The sequence below is a fragment of the Sminthopsis crassicaudata genome, chromosome 3 (assembly GCF_048593235.1).
Source record: "Sminthopsis crassicaudata isolate SCR6 chromosome 3, ASM4859323v1, whole genome shotgun sequence".
In the NCBI taxonomy this organism is placed as follows: Eukaryota; Metazoa; Chordata; class Mammalia; order Dasyuromorphia; family Dasyuridae; genus Sminthopsis; species Sminthopsis crassicaudata.
This window is the reverse complement of record NC_133619.1, coordinates 181,772,376-181,790,573: the sequence shown is the minus strand read 5'-3', so window position 1 is coordinate 181,790,573 and position 18,198 is coordinate 181,772,376. Positions and strand designations below refer to the sequence as shown.

Below are 18,198 nucleotides of genomic sequence, written 5' to 3'. Positions count from 1 at the left end.
ATATCTTTCTGATGTGGTTTTGTTTGAAGCTAGGATGTTCATGGCTACATTAGGAACTATAGGGCTACCTGCCAGGAACACATTAACATCAGCTCCTAGCTCAAAAATCATACTGGAGAAGAGGAGGCAAGTGGAATGCCAAGGAGAGGATGGCCCAGAGATTCCATCCTAGAAGAGTTCATTTTCACTGACAGCTTTTCAAGTGTCTCTGCCTTTCTGATGCACGGTTCTTTCAACAAAACCTCAGCACCTGTGGTGCAAAAGAAATCGTTCTTATCTTCAAGTGGGAGGTGGGCCAGGAGATCTAAAATAAGGACCTGTCATAAAGAGTACTGAGCAGTACTCCTCTACCTCACTTGCACTATCACATGGCCTTCATTTCTCAATTTTGTCTAGATAAGAGGGAACACAAACTGTTTCCAACGCCAGAATAACCATGAGAGCCCAGATTTATTATAAATTACTTATGAAAAGTGGAGACGTCCAGTTCTAGATATCTTCTAGAAAAGGACTGTATGTTTTCTGAATTTATTCAATAATGCTAACTTGCTCACTGAAATATTTTTCAAGTATTTTCTTTTCAGCAGAAATCCCCTCATTTCAGAACTGTCAGAAAGGAAAATCAGGGAATGAAAATAATTTTTATCCAACGCATATATTTGTGTAGGAAGAGATGTTACATATATATATATATATATATATATATATGTGTGTGTGTGTGTGTGTGTGTGTGTGTGTGTGTGTGTGTGTGTGTGTAAAACATAAAGGAAGGAATAAGGATTCTAAGGAGGATGGGACAGAAATATTGTATCTAGCCTTCTCTTCTTTCTATAGCCTTATCTGCATTCCATAGAGAATTCTCTGGCATTGCTTATACAAGATCCCCAAAATGAGTTATAGTTAGGGATTTAAGAAGAGTTAAAAGAAAATTTCTGGATCAACTAGGTGATGCAGGGGATAGTGTGTTGGTCCTGAATCAAGAAAACCTGAATTTAAATTACTTAATCACCTGGACAAATCACTTAACTCTGCTTGCCTCAGTTTCCTTAATAATGGCAAACCATTCCAGAATCTTGTCAATAAAACCTCAAATGGACCATGGACTGAAAATGGACTGTTTCAGGTAGACGTGACTGAAATGATTTGACAACAAAATAAATTTTCTAGAAACCTCAAAACATATATTGTTTAGGACCAAAGATCTTGATCTTGCCCTAGAGAAAATCAGTAAAGATATGGCAACTTGGCTGAGTGTGGTCCCTTATAACATTCACCTGGGCACTAGAAAGAGTTTATTGCTTTCTCTGCCATGGGAAGCTACTACACTTCAGTAGATGTGGCACAGAGGAACAAATGTCTCTGGAGAAATGAAACAAGTTTAGCAGAAGGTAGCAGAGAGAAATTTGGCAACTACAATACCAGGAGGCAACCCACAGAGATGACTTATCCAGCAGAGAAGAACAAGAAGCAGTATGATGATATCACCAAAGGATGTTAGCATCTCTACAGCATCAAAAATATAAGTTGTCCACACATAAGTTGTGACCACACAATGAGACTCCTTCCTGATATGTGCCTCCCAGACTAAATATATTCCCTGTATCTTCCATATATGTTCCCCTTATAGTCTATTCATATCATATATACATTCCCATGCAAGATATCATGGTAATATGGCATAATATGGCAATGGGAAAGTATGCCCCACAAGTGTATCAGATCATCTCATTTAATTTACTTCTAACAATACACATTTGTCCTCTGAAAGACTTATAAAAATAGATACCTATGTGGACACTGTCTTCAAACCTTCAAACCAAAAGCTTTTCAAAGAGCCCAAATGTGAATGAGAAGAGTGAGATGTTACATTCATTTGTGGAAAGCAATAAAAATTTTATCTAAAAGGAAGCAAATAAAGAGTGGTTGAAAATAATAGGAAATAAACCCCTAAGAATTATTTATTAGACTTCTAGTGGGAGGAAGGCACCTAAAAGTTGATAACCAGAACTATTGAGTTACATTTTGTAAGGGAAGAGTTAAAAGGAACATTTTTTTTTTCACTTTTTATACATGACCTTTTAAAAGATGAATTTATCAGAGTTCTTTGTATTACTCCACTAGTTTTTTATTATCTCTTTTTTCTTATCAAAATTGCAATGGATTAGTTAAAATTTAATTATGTAAAAAACAAAAACCCTAGAATATTATTGTTCTGTAAGAAATGACCGGCAGGATGAATACAGAGAGGGTTGGAGAGACTTACATCAACTGATGCTGAGTGAAATGAATAGAACCAGGAGATCGTTACACACTTCAACAACAATACTGTATGAGGATGTATTCTGATGGAAGTGGAAATCTTCAACATAGAGAAGATCTAATCTCAGTTCCAATTGATCAATGATGAACAGAATCAGCTACACCCAGAGAAGGAACACTGGGAAATGAGTGTAAGCTGTTTGCATTTTTGTTTTTCTTCCCAGGTTATTTTTACCTTCTGAATCCAATTCTTCCTGTGAAACAACAAAAAAATTTAGGTTCTGCACACATATATTGTATGTAGAATATACTATAAGATATTTAATATGTATGGGAATGCCTGCCATCTAGGGGAGGGGGTGGAGGGAAGGAGGGGAAAATTCGGAACAGAAGGGAGTGCAAGGGATAATGTAAAAAAATTACCCTTGCATATGTTCTGTCAAAAAAAATGTTATAATTATAAAATTAATTTAAAAAAAAGAAAAAAAAAACCAAAAACTCATTCCTGCTCTTCTTTATTCAATAATCATCAGGCATAGAATCATTTTGAGCTCTTTGAAATCTTCTCTCTTAAAGCTCTGCCAGTGATTCCTTTTCTCACTTTTGGGAAATTCAATAACAACAGTTACTTTCTTCCAAATTTATGATCATTTATGCATCACTAGCAGATTCTTCTTTGCTCAATAGAATAAAGCCCAGATTAGCAGCTGTTTCCTTTAACCTTCTAAGATAGGGGTTGTTGATGTATGTGTGTGTGTGTGTGTGTGTGTGTGTGTGTGTGTGTGTGTGTGTGTGTGTATAAATTCCTTTATTAGTCTGGTGAAGTCTATTGGCCCCTTCTCAAAACAATGCTTTAAATTTATAAAATTATATACATGGTATTTCAAAAGAAACCAATTGTATTAAAATATAGTAATAAGATTTATGTTTAACATGCAATATTTTTATAGGGATTTTAGCATCAAAAACAAAGGGACCCAGGATTAGCAGTGTGTGTACTTCTCCATAGACTTAATCTATACTTCTTTTCTTTTTTGCTTCTTCTTTTGTACATACCTAAATCTTGTTTGACCTTTCATCTAGAATACCAGTTAGTTATCTCTCTATCTCTGGGGGGTTCAGACTTACTAGACATTTGTTGTTATCAATTACCACTCCCATGTGGAACAAAATTTATAGCCTGAGAGCCAAGCTGACTGTTTTGGGGAGTTTTTTTGGGTTTTTTGTTTGTTTTTTGGTCAGACACTGTACTAAGCTTTTGTTTTTTAAATTTTCAATGGAATTTTGTTTTTCCAAATACATGTAAAAATAGCTTTCAATATTCATTTGTGTAAGGCTTTGTATTCCAAATTTTTCTTCTTTCATCCCTTACTCCCTCCTCCCTAAGGCAGCAAGCAATCTAATATAGGTGGGAAGAGAAGAGTATATGTATTAAGGAATCTGGGGATCTAATCCAAGGACCAAGTTATTTGGAGTGATATATCAGTAATGATATATCCTAGAAACATAAAGATTACAAAGGCAAGGAATGACTCTTCCAATTGGTGGACTTCCACACTGGTGGACTCAGAGAGGAGATCTGTACAGGAAAATCCTGAATTTTTTTAAAAATATTTTGTCTTTTCATCTCTGTGAAACTTTTCTTGCTCTTTGGTCATCTAGGCTCAGCAAAAGGATTGACATTTTGCTTTAGAGAGGAACTTTTGACCTGCCCTCATCTTCTCTTCTTTAAAGGCAGAGTCTCTACTATGATTATGTTTGAGCTTTCATCTGAGGCAGGCAGCAGCTTTTTTTGTAACTCCCCTGACTGAGACTACTGCTTTCACAAATGCACCCTCTGCATTCCTGGGAAGAGAATTGTGGAAATTCTCAGTAGGTCATTTCACTGATTGTTCTTCAGAGATGATGATCCCTTCAAAGAACCCCATAAGGACATTTTGGATATGGACATAGATTGGGCAGGTAGGCACTTTTAAATCAGTCAGTGGTTTTTGTCTTCAACTTTTAAAAAAACTTGCTAAGAAATAGACATTTAAAAATATTTTAAATGAAATGGCTGACTCAGGCAGCAATGAAAGAACAGGAGAGCCTAGAACAACCTATTGTTGCTGCATGATGTTCAAATATTCAATTGTCACAGAATAATACATTTTTTAGGATTCATTTTCTTGCAAATTCAGCCTTGATTATCATTCATAGAGATTGAGCTTCCCTGGAAACATCTCAATTCAATTCAATAAATATTTATTAAGCACCTGGTATGGTAGGTATCATGCTAAGAGCTGCAGATAACAAAGAAGGAAAAAAGACAATTCCTGCACTCCAAGAACTTATAATCTATTGCAAAAAGAAAATACACAAAAAGAAGCAGAAAAGGAGGAATGGGGGATTCCACAAGGGATGCCCTAAGCAGAGGACATGATGTTCTGTTGAGTCAAAAAGCAGAATTGTTGATGTAGAATGGAGATTTACCTAGAAATATGTAGTGTGGTTGTAGTGCAATGGTGTCAAATTGAAGTAGAAATGGAAGCCATTAAATCCTACATAAGGATATTTGCAGGTCACATATTCACTTAGTTTTAAAATGTAATGTTATCTGTGTTTTACTGCATTTTTATGTTCCAATTCTGGTTCCAGTGACATTACAGAGTATTGGAGATAGTGATGTACTGCTAAGCTGCATATTTGACACCTCTGGTACAATGAAACTCATACTGTATAAATCAGGGGTTCATACATTTTTTTAATGTCATAGATCCTTTTGGCAATTTGGTGAAATCTATAGACCTTATCTCAGATTAATGTATTTAAATGGATAGGATTGCAAAGGATAACAATTATATTAACATGTAATTATCAATTTTAAAATTTCATGGATCCCAGGTCAGAATACCTGGACTTGATTATCTCTAAGATCTGGCCCAGTTTTAAATCTATACTCATACAATCTATTGATTTTTTATTATCCAAATAGCCAATTCATGTTTGATGAGATTAATACTAGGATTTCCAAGAACCTGATGAGTCATTTTTCCAGTCATGTGCTATTCATGACAACATTTACATAGTGATCAACCTAAAATGAAGCATACATTTTCATTTTTCCACTAAATGAAGACTTTTTTCCTTTTTGAATAACCCAAATATGTCATTGAAGTCTTGCTTTGAGCACGTGTTAAATTCTTATTCATATTCCTTATTTATTGTCTTTCTATTTGGTACTTTTGGTACTTGTAATCAGCAATAAATAAAACTCTGTATAGAGTTAGAGCCTTATGCATGGTACATCCTGAGAGTCTTTTTAAATCAAATTTACTAGCCTCAGTCTAGGTTAAAGAAGCCTAGGAAATATATCTTTAGTTTGCATAAGATAAATCCATGTAACTTGTAGGGTTCATCAAACTTATTTCATTCCTAGAAATCTAATCTGTTAAAGAAAATATGAATATGTGAGACCACATGCCAGAGAAATATGATTGTGAGTATGACTTCCTTATTCTGTTTTTTATATGGAACAAAGTATCGTGGAGCAGGTGAGCATGCTTTGGCTATATAGGAAGTCTGAGGCACAATAAGTTGGGAGGAAGAAGTAAGAATGAAAGCAATAAATCATGGTCTTAGAAATTTCTCCCCAACAGAAATATCTGCCAATATCTTGAGTTATCTATTGAATGAGATCTATGGAAGGCTGAATTTTTTAATCCCTTTAAAAAAAAATAAACACTATTTCTTATTCCCTTTAGCTATATAATGATACCACCTCCTCCAATTCCTTAACTTGCCTCTCCAGGGGAACCCATGAATTGTCCTATTATTCAATAACTTCTTTATATCATCTTCTTTAATTTAAAACTAGAGTAGTTTGCCATTTCCTTCTCCAGTTCATTTTACAAAAGAACTGAAGCAAATAGGGTTAAGTGACTTGTCCAAGGTCACACAGCTAGTAGTGTCTGACATGAGACTTTCTGATTCCAAGTCCTATCCATTGCACCATCTATTTGTCCTTCAGTGCCCTTTCCCTCAACCAAATCATATTTACTCCCAAATCCACAATAACTTGGCCAAAAAGATACTATAGTCCTGCTATCAGAGACACACCTAAACTAAGAAAGAACTGGGCTCATTTTTCTATTCAGAAAAGATCTGAATATACTATTGGAGCAAAGCAGACATACTGACATATTGGAAGATCAGTCAGCAGAGAGAGAAGGTTTTTTTGGTGGTTGTTTTGGTTCTTTTTAAAAGCCACTTGACAAATTTCAAATGTTGTGTTTAAATATTGATGCTTCAGAGAAACAAGATAAGATAGGATTTGCACAGCATGTAAAAGGTGCAAGTGATAACGATTCACAGAGCATATGCCAAGAAATGCCAAGGAAAGAGCCAATACATACTGGCCTTGGTTACTTTACTCAGACAAAGAAGACAGGAGTAAATGAATGTGCAAACTGGCCTCCTTCCCCTTGGCCATTAAGGGAGCACCAAGAATAGGTATCAGGTCCTATTCTTGGGGGGGGGGGGTCACTCTACTCAGCAGTGCAACATTTTGGAATACTCTGTCATGGAAACAAAGGCAAGGACATGTTGAAGGGAACTTTATGAACTGATGTAAAAGGCTCACATCATGCCAGCCTTCTAAAACAGCAGAAACACGGCGAGGTGAGAAAAGTTATTCCCAAGAGTTTAGATTGTCCAGAAATGTGGTACACTTTTCCAATGTGAGATAATTGTTGCTCTTATACTAACCTAGCAACACTGTCTCACAAATTCATTATTCCAAATCCCTACAGTTATGACAAATTGGGAAGAATGTGTGTGGTGAATATATTATGTATATATATATCTATATATATAAATATATAAACTGAGACTGGACCTGTGATTTAATTCAAAGACAAACTCTGTGTGAAGCATATGCATGCATGCACTCATACACACACACACATGCACATCTTCTTAGTGATAAATAATACCTCCAGAAATGAGCTTGTTGTTGATTTTTCAGTCATGTCCAATGCTTGGTGACCTCATTTGGGGTTTTTCTTGGCAAAGACATTAGATTGATTTGTGATCATTATACTAGAAACCTGGCTGCTCCTTGCTCTACATTCTTCAACACTGCTGACTGAGTTGCAAATGGATTTTGGACTTCTAAAGATCCTTTTTATGTGTGTGACTGTGATTCATCTATACCCTTGCTCCCTTTACCTTGTCACCTTTTTCACACCCATCTCATTTTGAGTCTTTTGTTATTTCTTGTACAAGGCATTTAGGGTTAAGATTATTGACTTTAAGACTATTGATTTAACATTTCACTGAGTCTTCAGTGGAAACCTCTAAATCATCCCCCCTCCCCCCAAAAAATATATTGGATGAAGACTAAATATCATAATTGGGTACTGAAACCAGGTCTCCTCACTCCAGAACTCCCTCTATCACATTATGGTGCTTTTCTCAAACAAAAGCACTGGTTCAAAATGCCATCTGGATCATGATGTACTATTAAGAACCTTGGACAGAGAAATCATTTTAGTTATGAAGAATGGCATGTTTCACAGGTAAATTACAATCTGTGTCTTGAGCTCCACCTTGCAGATCATAAGCAGCTAGAGGGATAATGCTGAGAATGGAATTGGGAAGATCCTAGTTCAAATTTGACTACAGATTTCTAGTATATGCGTCTGAGCAAGTTATATGATCTCTCAGTGTCTCAATGTCCTCATCTGTAAACCGGGGATAACAATAACACTTATCTCCCAGGGACATGAGGATCAAATGCAATGATTTCAAAGTGCTTTGTGAACCTCTAAGTCTATGTAAATGCCTTTATTGTTATTAATTACCAGAGAGATTTCAACAGGCCAACAACTCTTCAATTAGACTAAATGTGAGTCATTATGCTGATTTCATTTTGTCTCCAGTGTTTTACATATATATATATATATGTTTTATAATAAAATATTAGTACATAGTCTCCTATATTAGAATGTGGGGTTTCTTGAAGTCAAGAACTTAAACAAACAATTTTTGTTTATATCTCCAATGGTTGGTACATAAAAATGCTTAAAAAATGTTTCGTATCTGTCTCTCTGACTGGTTTGATAAGCTCATCACAATACCTGGCTATAGTAGGTACTTAATAAATATCTATTAATTGGTTAACTATGAGAATATGGTATTTCAGGGCCAACATCAAAGCCAAACAGCTGTTTTGTCATGAAAGCTTTAACAGGAGGTAGGTACAATATTGGAAAGAACACAATTTTGAGTAGCAAACTTGACTGTGTGTCATGACCGGGCTGTTTTATCTTAGGTATGTCCCTCCACTACCTTGGCCCTCACACTCCTTTAGCATACAATTAATCTGTAGAATTCTTTCAAGCTCTAAAAAGTCTGTGATGCTGAGAAATATTAACCAGCATTTCTCACACTTACATTTTTGCAACGTTTTCCATCCTCTAAAAGGATATATTATCTCAATGACTGTTCCATTGAAAGCTCATTTTTAAAAACTTTGCCATATTAAGAATGCTTTCTGGCAAATCTATCTGCAAAATGAATCATAGTAAAAGAGATGAATGGAGTAGCCAAATTAGATCTCTTAGGACTCCATTTAGGTTACAGGGACCTGCACCATGCAGCCATAGACAAATATCCACCTCCAAATACTTAGTTTCAAAATCAATATATTTAATCAAATGTTTTTGATGTATAGAGTACTTATTATGGAATAAGAGTCTTATGTTTAACATGAGGCTTGTTTCCCTTTTTATCATGAAGAACATAGAGGGTTTTTTTTTAAGAAAAAATGTTTGTTAAATAGTAAATAAATTAATCTTCAAAATCTATGTGTCAAAGAAGAAAGCACAGATAATAGATCATTTCATCTAAGAACATAAGACAACATAAAAATCTTTGATATTAAGATTAAGTAGTCATTGGTTTTAAATGTATACCTTTAAATTCAATCTCTCATCAATGAAAGAAAGAACAAATAAACTAAAAGAATGTGGAGTTTCTAATGATTCCAAGTGAATACTATAGAGATCACAGTGAATAATCAAGAATTTATCATTTTAATTAATAATAATTTGTAAAAAATATTTAGACTAGCATTGAATATTGTTATTCCAGGCTTTCAAGACTCACAAAGTAGTCTGATCCATGGCAAAGTTTCATTGTTACTCCACCCCCATCCCTGCAAATTTATGACCTGGCTATGGGTCTGAGTAGACAACTTTTGGACTCAGCCATTGTTACCCAATTGTGAAGTCCTGTGGGTTGGATTGTTCCTTGTTCTGGGATTCTTGCCTTGGTTATTCCTCTACAATGTTCAGACAGGGATAGAAACTGCAATTTAAACTCTACCCCTTTCCTGAGGTTCAAGCCATACCCCTGCTGCTTGTTTCTGATCTTGCTTCTCTCTCACTTAGTACCCTACCAAGGACCTGCATCAATTTCTTATTCCCTAATGGGCAAAAGTCTTCTTTTCCGATCTTCTGTCCTGGATCTGTGACCTGGAACTGGATAGTGGGCAACAAAGCTGCCAGTGCACATCTGTTCCCAAATCTCAAATCACATTGCTCCAGTATGGGTCTTAAATCTTCCCTTGCTCTAATGTTCAACTGCTCCCTGGGTATCAGAGTACTCCATGTGGTATGGTCCTGGCCAGACTCTGTCCCTGCTCTGTCTCCTTTTACCTATTTGAACAGGAATAGTTACTGTACATTTTTCTTGGATTATTCACTAGGTACATTTTTAGATATTTTTGGAGGTAAAATGAATTATATTTCTTCATGTTACTTTACCATCTTGGTTGCACTTCGGTCCAAGAAACTCCTAGTGGTAGCCTTGCTGTAAATGTACATCAGAGCTATATATGTTTGTTTCTGTAGCCTGGAAGAGTTCCTAGAAAATTCTGAGTTTCTGGTCCAAAAACTTTGAGAGACAATGGTATAACCTTTCAAATACATGGTAGTTATGAAGAGGGGATTCACCTAAGTGGTAAGAATTCCTAAGAGCTCTAACCCTCCAGATTTGAGGGTTCCAGAATCTAGACATCTAGCCAAAGAAAGTATATTTAATAAGTATTATAGTCATTAAACTTAGTTTTCTAATAGAAGAGGGATTTATAGGTTAGCACTAGCCTCAAGAATTGCTTTGCAAGTAATCCCAAGTTTTAGCCTTTAGGGATTCAATCTTCTATCAAATGAATCAGGGAAATTTGTAGTATGATTTTTGGAGAAAGGAATTATACCTGGTGCCCAGGGGCTGGAAGAAGAATCAGCAAAGGATTAAAGCTAACGTATGGAAGACAAAGGACCTGGCCTTGCCTTTAGCTATTACCTTAAGTTTTTCAGATGGTTTTCATCCATTGAAAAGGGGATTGACTCTTCAGCAACACCAAGCAAGTTTCCCTTCATAAGGAAACGTATACTACAGAATGGACTCACTAGAACATTGGTGGTAATGGTGAGGTGCCCCGCTGGTCACCACTGTTTTCTTTCAAGAAGAATTCATAATGCAAGGTGTGCTATGAATTTAGAGGTCTTTAGAACTTTGATAGAAAGTGTCTCCACTTTCTAAAAAGGGAAAATAATTATATTGATTGGTTCCAATTGATTGATTTGTCTAATTAATAATTATAGTTTAATAATTTATTTATAATTGGTTTTTAATACATATCATATATATGGTTCTATATTTGTTTATGGGTTTCTATGAGTGCTTTATGTTTTTCAGATTTTCTTTCAGGGAAATAAAGATTGTTTGGTCCTTGACAAATATATATTTTTTAAATGCTTCTTTATGAGCCTGAAATCCTATTATCTCATCAAAACAAGCTATACACAAATATGTTCAGAGATTTTCCCAGTAAAATTCTTTGTGGCAAGCTAAAGATTTAGTGATACTTTTGATATGGTCCCCAATATGTTGACCCTTATCTGTGTAAATCCATACAGAGTTTAGAACATTGGACCACAGGTTATGGAAAGTTATTGAAAGTAGGAAAAATTACTTGAGAAAATACAGTAAGACAGAATGATTGCTGAATTTTGATTCAGGAAGTTTTGGTTTCAATTTCAGCTTCAAAAATTACTAGATATGCTACCATTTATTTAATCTCTCTGAACCTCTATTATTCCATTTCTTCAGCTATATAATGAACACAGTACTATCTGTAGTACTTTATCTTGCAGGGATATTATGAAACTCCAATGACATAATCTATGTAAAGCACTTTGACATCCATAAAGAGTATTTTTAAAGTGTCCCTAAAGTCTGAAGAGCAGTTATAAGCTTCGTTAAGCTTAAATCTTAACTCTGTATTGTAGTGCCTGGCTTGTAAGCATATGAGCACTCACATTAGTGATCCTTTTGGTACTGAAAAACACATGTCTATCAAAAGTCCAGTAGTTTTCCCTTAGTCTTCTTTTGTAACATTCCCTTCTCATAATGTAGTTCTTCTGTTCGGGAAAACAAACATATTTATTACCTATGGGCTTTGAATGGTTGATGATGCTTTTTAAGCAACCTGTTTTCCACAGTGTTTCTTCTATATACATTATTTTCACTTAAAGCATTTTTGTTCTCACTGGAAACATTTGAGAATAGATTCATTCTATTCTAAATCTAAATGATTTACTGAGTCATTTAGCAAAGAATTACTATATTATATTAAAGTGACAACCACATAGAGATCATGGGATGGGCCTATAAATTGCTTGCTGGCCTGTGTCTTCATTACACTCCAAGTCCTTGATATCTGAGGGGGAATATAATTCCCTCATGATGACAGGATAGAGAATTGGAGAAGACTTCAGGTAGCTAACCACTCAAGAATCCCTCCTTCAATATTCTTGACAAATTGTGCTACAGCCTTTGCTTGAAGATAGCAGAGGAAGGGGAACCTCAATGCTTTTACAGGCATCTGATTCCACTTTTGTATCACTCTAATTGTTAGAAAGTTAATACTTCAAACCCAAATTTGCCTCTGGATAACATCAATCAATTGCTCTTAATTCTGCCTTCCAGGACAGAGATAAATAACTCTAGTTTCTCTTTTAGATAAAAGTCCTTCAAATAATGAAAATGGCTATCACTTCTCCAAAGTCTTATTTTCTCCAGGCTAAATATCCCTAGTTTTTTTCAAAATGATACTTATATGATGCATCCTCTAATTACCTTCCTCTATGTGATTTTAAGCTTATCAATATCTTTCTAAAAATGTACTCAAACCTGAAAAAAACATTCCGCATCTGACCAAGACAGAATTTAATTTAACTTTCACCTATTTACTCCTAGATGTTGAGATATCTTAATACAGTCTGATTGAATTAGTTTTCTTGACTTAATATGTGGAAACTTCTAAAACATATTTTAAAACATCTATAATATAATAACTCTAGAAACTGAAGTATCCTTCCTATCATCAAGAGAAGGCATACTTAAAGTATAAAAGACTTGTGAATGTCATCGCCACTTTTGATTTGGTTTATCCTGGATAGGCACCAGAGGGAATATCAAATCAGGTCCTTAGTGGCTGATCTGCTTTAGTGACTACTAGGGAATACAATCATATTTCTTTTAGATTTTAAAACAAAGGTTAAGGGTTATTTCAAGGTTTAGAAGAATCATCAAAACATTTATTCCTCTTCTTCCACTCACAACTCTAATCAATCAAAAAGTGTTTATTGAATACATATATGCCTAGCATTATTATAAGGTTCTGTGGCAAATACAAAATATTTTAAGCAACTTATAATGTAATTGGGAAGGCAAGATGAATCAACATAAAATAGCAAACTATATAAAGTACCCAATAAAGGGATTTTCTCATTAACATTCCTGACATATAATTCTACAGCTTTTGCTAGCATCTTTCCAAGTAAAGGGAACTCAATACTTTCCAAGGTGGTTTGAAAAGTGTTTTACTTGATTTCACATTTGATCTTTACAATATTCTGTGAGATAAGTATTTATAGATGAAGAAACTGATGGCTTGTGTAGTAGCACAGTTCATAAGTACTTGAGACAAAACCAGAGGGGGAGAGGAGAGAGAGAGAAAGTGCATTGAACTAGATAATCCTTAAATTTGCTAACTCTAAATCTATAATTTTTTATCTTCTGGACCTGAATGCAATACTCTAAATGTGGTATGACTAGTACAAAGGACAGTGGGGCTAACACCTCTCTTAACATGGACACTACACTTCTATTAATAAAGAACAAGACTTAATGAGCTTATTTTAGTAGGCATATCACTTTGCTACTTCATACTGAATTTGTATTCCAAAACAATTGCTAGGATTGGTTTTTAACACGTGAAGCCAGACTTTTTCTATCTTGTATTTGTGCATTTGAATTTCTAACCTAAATCTAAATGTATTTTGTCTAGAGAGCAGAATGAAGATTAAAATCTGGGAATTATGGGGGAGTATATTTAAATCCAATATAGGGAAAAACTTTAAAATGTAAATCACATTCATATTTGTTCCATTTCATCGTGTTAGTTTGAGTCCATCATTCTAACCAAACAAGATAATTTTTGAATCTTGATTCTGTCACCTAATGAATTTTTGCTCTCTCCACTTTTTTGTCAACAACCATCTTTTTAAATATGCCTTCTCTGCCATGTGGTATTCCATTAAAATAGCTTCCCAAAGTGACCTCAATTCATTAATCAAAACTTTAACCAGCTCTGAATCCATCTCATCTAGTCTACACTTTTCTGTCTTAACTAAAAATATATGAAGATTTTGGTGAATCTTAACTTAATTTCAAATAAACTTTGTCTATAGAATCTCCCTGATTTGGCAGTTTTGTACTAATATTTTAAAAGAAAATTAGGTTCATTTGAGCAATTAGGTGGCACAGGACATAGTATGCTGGGCCTGGAGTCAGGAAGACTCATCTTTCTGAGTCCAAATCCAACCTCAGAAACTACTAGCTATGTGATCTTAGGCAAGTCACTTCACCCAATTTGCCTCAGTTCTTTTTCTGAAAAATGAGCTGGAAAAGGAAGTAACAAACCACTCCAGTATCTTTGCAAACAAAACAAAACAAAACAAAACAAAACAAAACAAAACAAAACAAAACAAAACAAAAACAAATTGGATTGGGAAGAGTCAGACATAACTGAAATGATTAAACAACAGGTTCATTTTGATTTGTTTTATTCTTAAAGAACTTATGCTAGCACCCTTGTCTCTTTATTTTCTAAGTTCTCACAAATCTAGGATGGAGAATAATTTATTCTAGAAGTTTACCACAAATCAGCATCAAACTCACCAATCCATATTTTATGGAATCTAACATTTTCTCCTTTATAACATCAAGATGTTAGCTGTTAAGCCTGTGTATTATGGTGACCTCCCTTTACCATAATTTGTAGATAGTCATGGCCACAGGTAATGTATGGATCAAGACCAAGTAGGTCTTTTATTATTATTTAATTATTTATTAATTATTATTATTTAAACTTTATTATGTATATGATTCAATATGTCCATTAGCCTCAGAAATATCATATCGTCCCACCTGACCCAACATGCTGTGACCATGTAGGGTTTTTTAATATCTGGTATTTCATATAGCAACTTAAAATTTACAAAGTGGGGGGAGGATTCTGGGAAGATGGCAGAGTAGGTTGGTAAATTTCAAGAGCTCCTGATTTCCCTCAGAAACAGAACAAATTTGCTCCTCAGGGCGAATATAGACTGGTGAAAAATCAAGAAGACCTGGGGCAGAACGGGGGTCCTCCTAATACACCCAAGAAGATCTGAAGAAAGATCCCAGGCCAGGATTAACAAATACAAACACCTCTGGGTTAGCTCCATAGAAACACGAAGTGGGGATCCCTCAGGCTAGCTAAGTGTGGCTGGATTCTCAGCAGGAACCATCGAGACTTTCAACTCCCAGAAAGAGGGTTTTGAGTCTGGGAAATCTGAGTGAACCTCAGCTGATTAGGAATGCCCCACACAACTGTGTTGCTGAAATGGGGCCCTGGGGCTAGAAGGAACAAGCACCCACTGGGGTGGCAGAAGCAATGGGGTAGGAGTGCTGCTGGTTGTGGGCACTTGCAGGAGGGTGAAGCTCTTGCTTTGGGGCTCCTGGTCAGAGTGGAGAGCTGAAGGGAAGCTTGAGGCATCATCCCCCCATTCCACAATTAGAGGTGCTTATATGAATACATCTTATTTAAAAACAAAAATGAACCAGTGATGAGAGATAGGAAAGGGGGAATCCCTTTGGTCGGCACAAAGATAGTAAAAGATAGTCCCATGACGGCTCGGTGTCCCCTGTAAATGAATTTGCAGACCTGAAAACCTAAATTGATAAAAAGGTTAGGGTTAGGGATTTGGAAGTAAAGTTAAAGATAGAAAGATGCCAGGGTCAAAGGTGGTCACTGGGTGGGCAGGTACCCTTACATGGCCTGAAGGATACCATGTTGGGGGGAAGGGCTCCTGCAAAGAGAGAGCTCCAGTCTGGCTCTTTTATACTTAAAAAGGGCTTGTGGGTGATGCCCCAAGTTCCTGGCCGGCTTTCAGCCAGGATCAGTGTTGAATAGAATTCAATGGGTTTAAACTGTGGGGGCTGGGAAAACTCAAGTTAGTTCAGATCTGGTGGGGGATAGGACAGCTCGGTGACCAGGATTTGTAAATTAAAGATCAACCATGGGGAGGGGAGTTCTTAAAGGGACCTCAACCTCCATCACCAGCAAAGAAGAAAGAACCCCACCATTGAAATATATTATGGGAACAAGGAAGACTAGGATTCATCTTCAGAGTAGGATACTCTAGTTAAGAAAAAAAAAAAAAAAAAAAAAAGCTTCTACCCCAAAGAGTAATATGAAATTATTCCCTGCCCAGAGAGCATTTATAGAATGCAAAAAATAATTCAAAAATCAAACAAGACACATTGAAGAAAAACTAGGAGGAAAAATTAAGACCATCCAAGAAAAACAAGATTATGAAAAAAAGTTAACCAATTAGAAAAGAAGGTATAGAGTCTCAAAGATGAAAACAACTATTTGAAAATTAGATTTGAGCAAGGGAAAGCCAGGGAAGCTATGAAAGACCAAAAAATAACAAAACAGATTATTAAAAATGAGGAAATAGAACAGTGAAACATAAGAAAAAAATGACAGATCTGGAGAACAGATCAAGAAAAGAAAATATAAGAATAAATGCCCTGTCAGAAAGCTGCAACCAAAAACAGAACCTTGACCCAATAATGCAGGAAATAATCCTAGAAAATTGTCCTGGTGTGATATAAAACATGAGGAAAAAATGAAAAAAAAATTTGCAAGAAACAAACAAAAAAAAAGCAATTAAAAATAATTCAAATAAAATTTGCTAAGTGATCTATATGTATCATTTTATTAGACCCTCACAACAACTTTATGAGGTAGGTGCTATTGTTATCTCCATTTTACAGCTGAGGAAATTGAGGCAGATAGATTACCTAGGGGCATATAGGTTTGAGATTATATTTGAACTCATATCTTCCTGACTCCATCCATTGCTCTATCTAGCTGAAGGATCTGATACAATATGGAAAATAATAGCCCATTTGTAGCCAGATAAGGCAGTTATCATGGGAGATAAATGAATTTAAATAAGAAAAGTGGACACCGGTACCATCTGGTCTCTGCAATTCTAATGATATTGATTGGTGTCAATCCCAAGTCTATCTCTCAGACTAGAATTGAGTTCTATCATTTCAATCTGCATGCCAGATATTTAACTGTCCAAATCCTTTCTTGCAAATATATTGTAATGTTAACCATCATCTAAAAGAATTTCTAACTTCATTCTTATTTCATTTAACCTTTTTTTTTTAAACCTAAGATATTTGACTATTTGAATAACTCCCAATTTCTATGATTTCTCATATTATAAAAACAATAGCTATCACCTACATAGCATTTTAAGGTTTTCAAAGTTCTTTGCAAATATTATCTTATACAAAACAGCTTTTTTCCTAGCCAAGCAGAATACTCAGTGATGGATAAAAATGAACTGGTATAGAAAGTTAATTGGCTTAGCAGGCTGAGAGATAGGACACATGGAAGCCTGCATGAAGTCTGAAACTGAGTAAGGAACTGAATTACCCAATGAGAAGAATCTTTAGAAAAAGCATCATGGGAACTTGGCTGTCATCTTGAAAGGTTATCTCAAATACTGAGTAATAGATGGAAGGTACTGAGAAAAAAACAACAGTTGGCTCAAGAATACAGAGGAAAATTTAACAGTTAACATACCTGCAATGTATAAACGTTGCCTTGATTCTTAATGTTTTCTTCACAGGCAGAAAGTCTTGTTTTTTACTGCTGGTAAGGACAAGAAAGGAATATTGGGTCAATCACAAAAAATACGTCAAGAAGCATTTAAATGTGCAAAAAGGAGATGTAACATGCCATAAGACTGGATATGGGCCTAGACTTCTTTATGTTCTATTATGAGATCCGGAACTTTTCAGAAAAACCTTGCTTTTGATATTAAAAGATAGCTTTTGATAAATCCATTGCTGAACTAGATATGAAGAATCTTATAAAGACTGTACACTGATAATTCAGTTACTGAGAGACAATTTGACATTGCAAACGTTGAATTCCTATGGAGCTGATACTAAAGCAAGAAAAGAAATGGAGAATTCACCAATTTTCCAACATTTCTCTGCTTCATTCTCAAATTTAGACAGGAGACTATTTATCATCTATGCTGTTCCAGAAATAGCTCTGGTTTACAATTTTTGTAAAATATTTGTTACTTCTGTTTCAATTTATGCGTGTTCCATTTGGGTTTTACGTGTAATGTTAGAGGAGTGAAGCCATTAATATTTAAACAGTTATTTCTTTTTTTTTCCTGAGGTTGCCAATATAAGAATATGGAATTTTAGGCACATTTTACATGTTTCTGATGGTACCTTTGGCACATT

The 18,198-nt window shown here is 35.2% G+C and overlaps 1 long non-coding RNA gene across 1 annotated transcript in view; it reads left to right on the top strand.

Annotated features, from left to right (window-relative positions):
- Positions 1–4,035: 4,035 nt before the first annotated feature.
- LOC141559416 (uncharacterized) overlaps positions 4,036–18,198 on the top strand; it is a 127,169-nt gene continuing 113,006 nt past the window's right edge. Inside the window, exons 1-2 of the long non-coding RNA XR_012487397.1 lie at positions 4,036–4,221; positions 5,678–5,737. This is a non-coding gene — a long non-coding RNA (uncharacterized LOC141559416). The remainder of the gene's footprint in view (positions 4,222–5,677; positions 5,738–18,198) is intronic.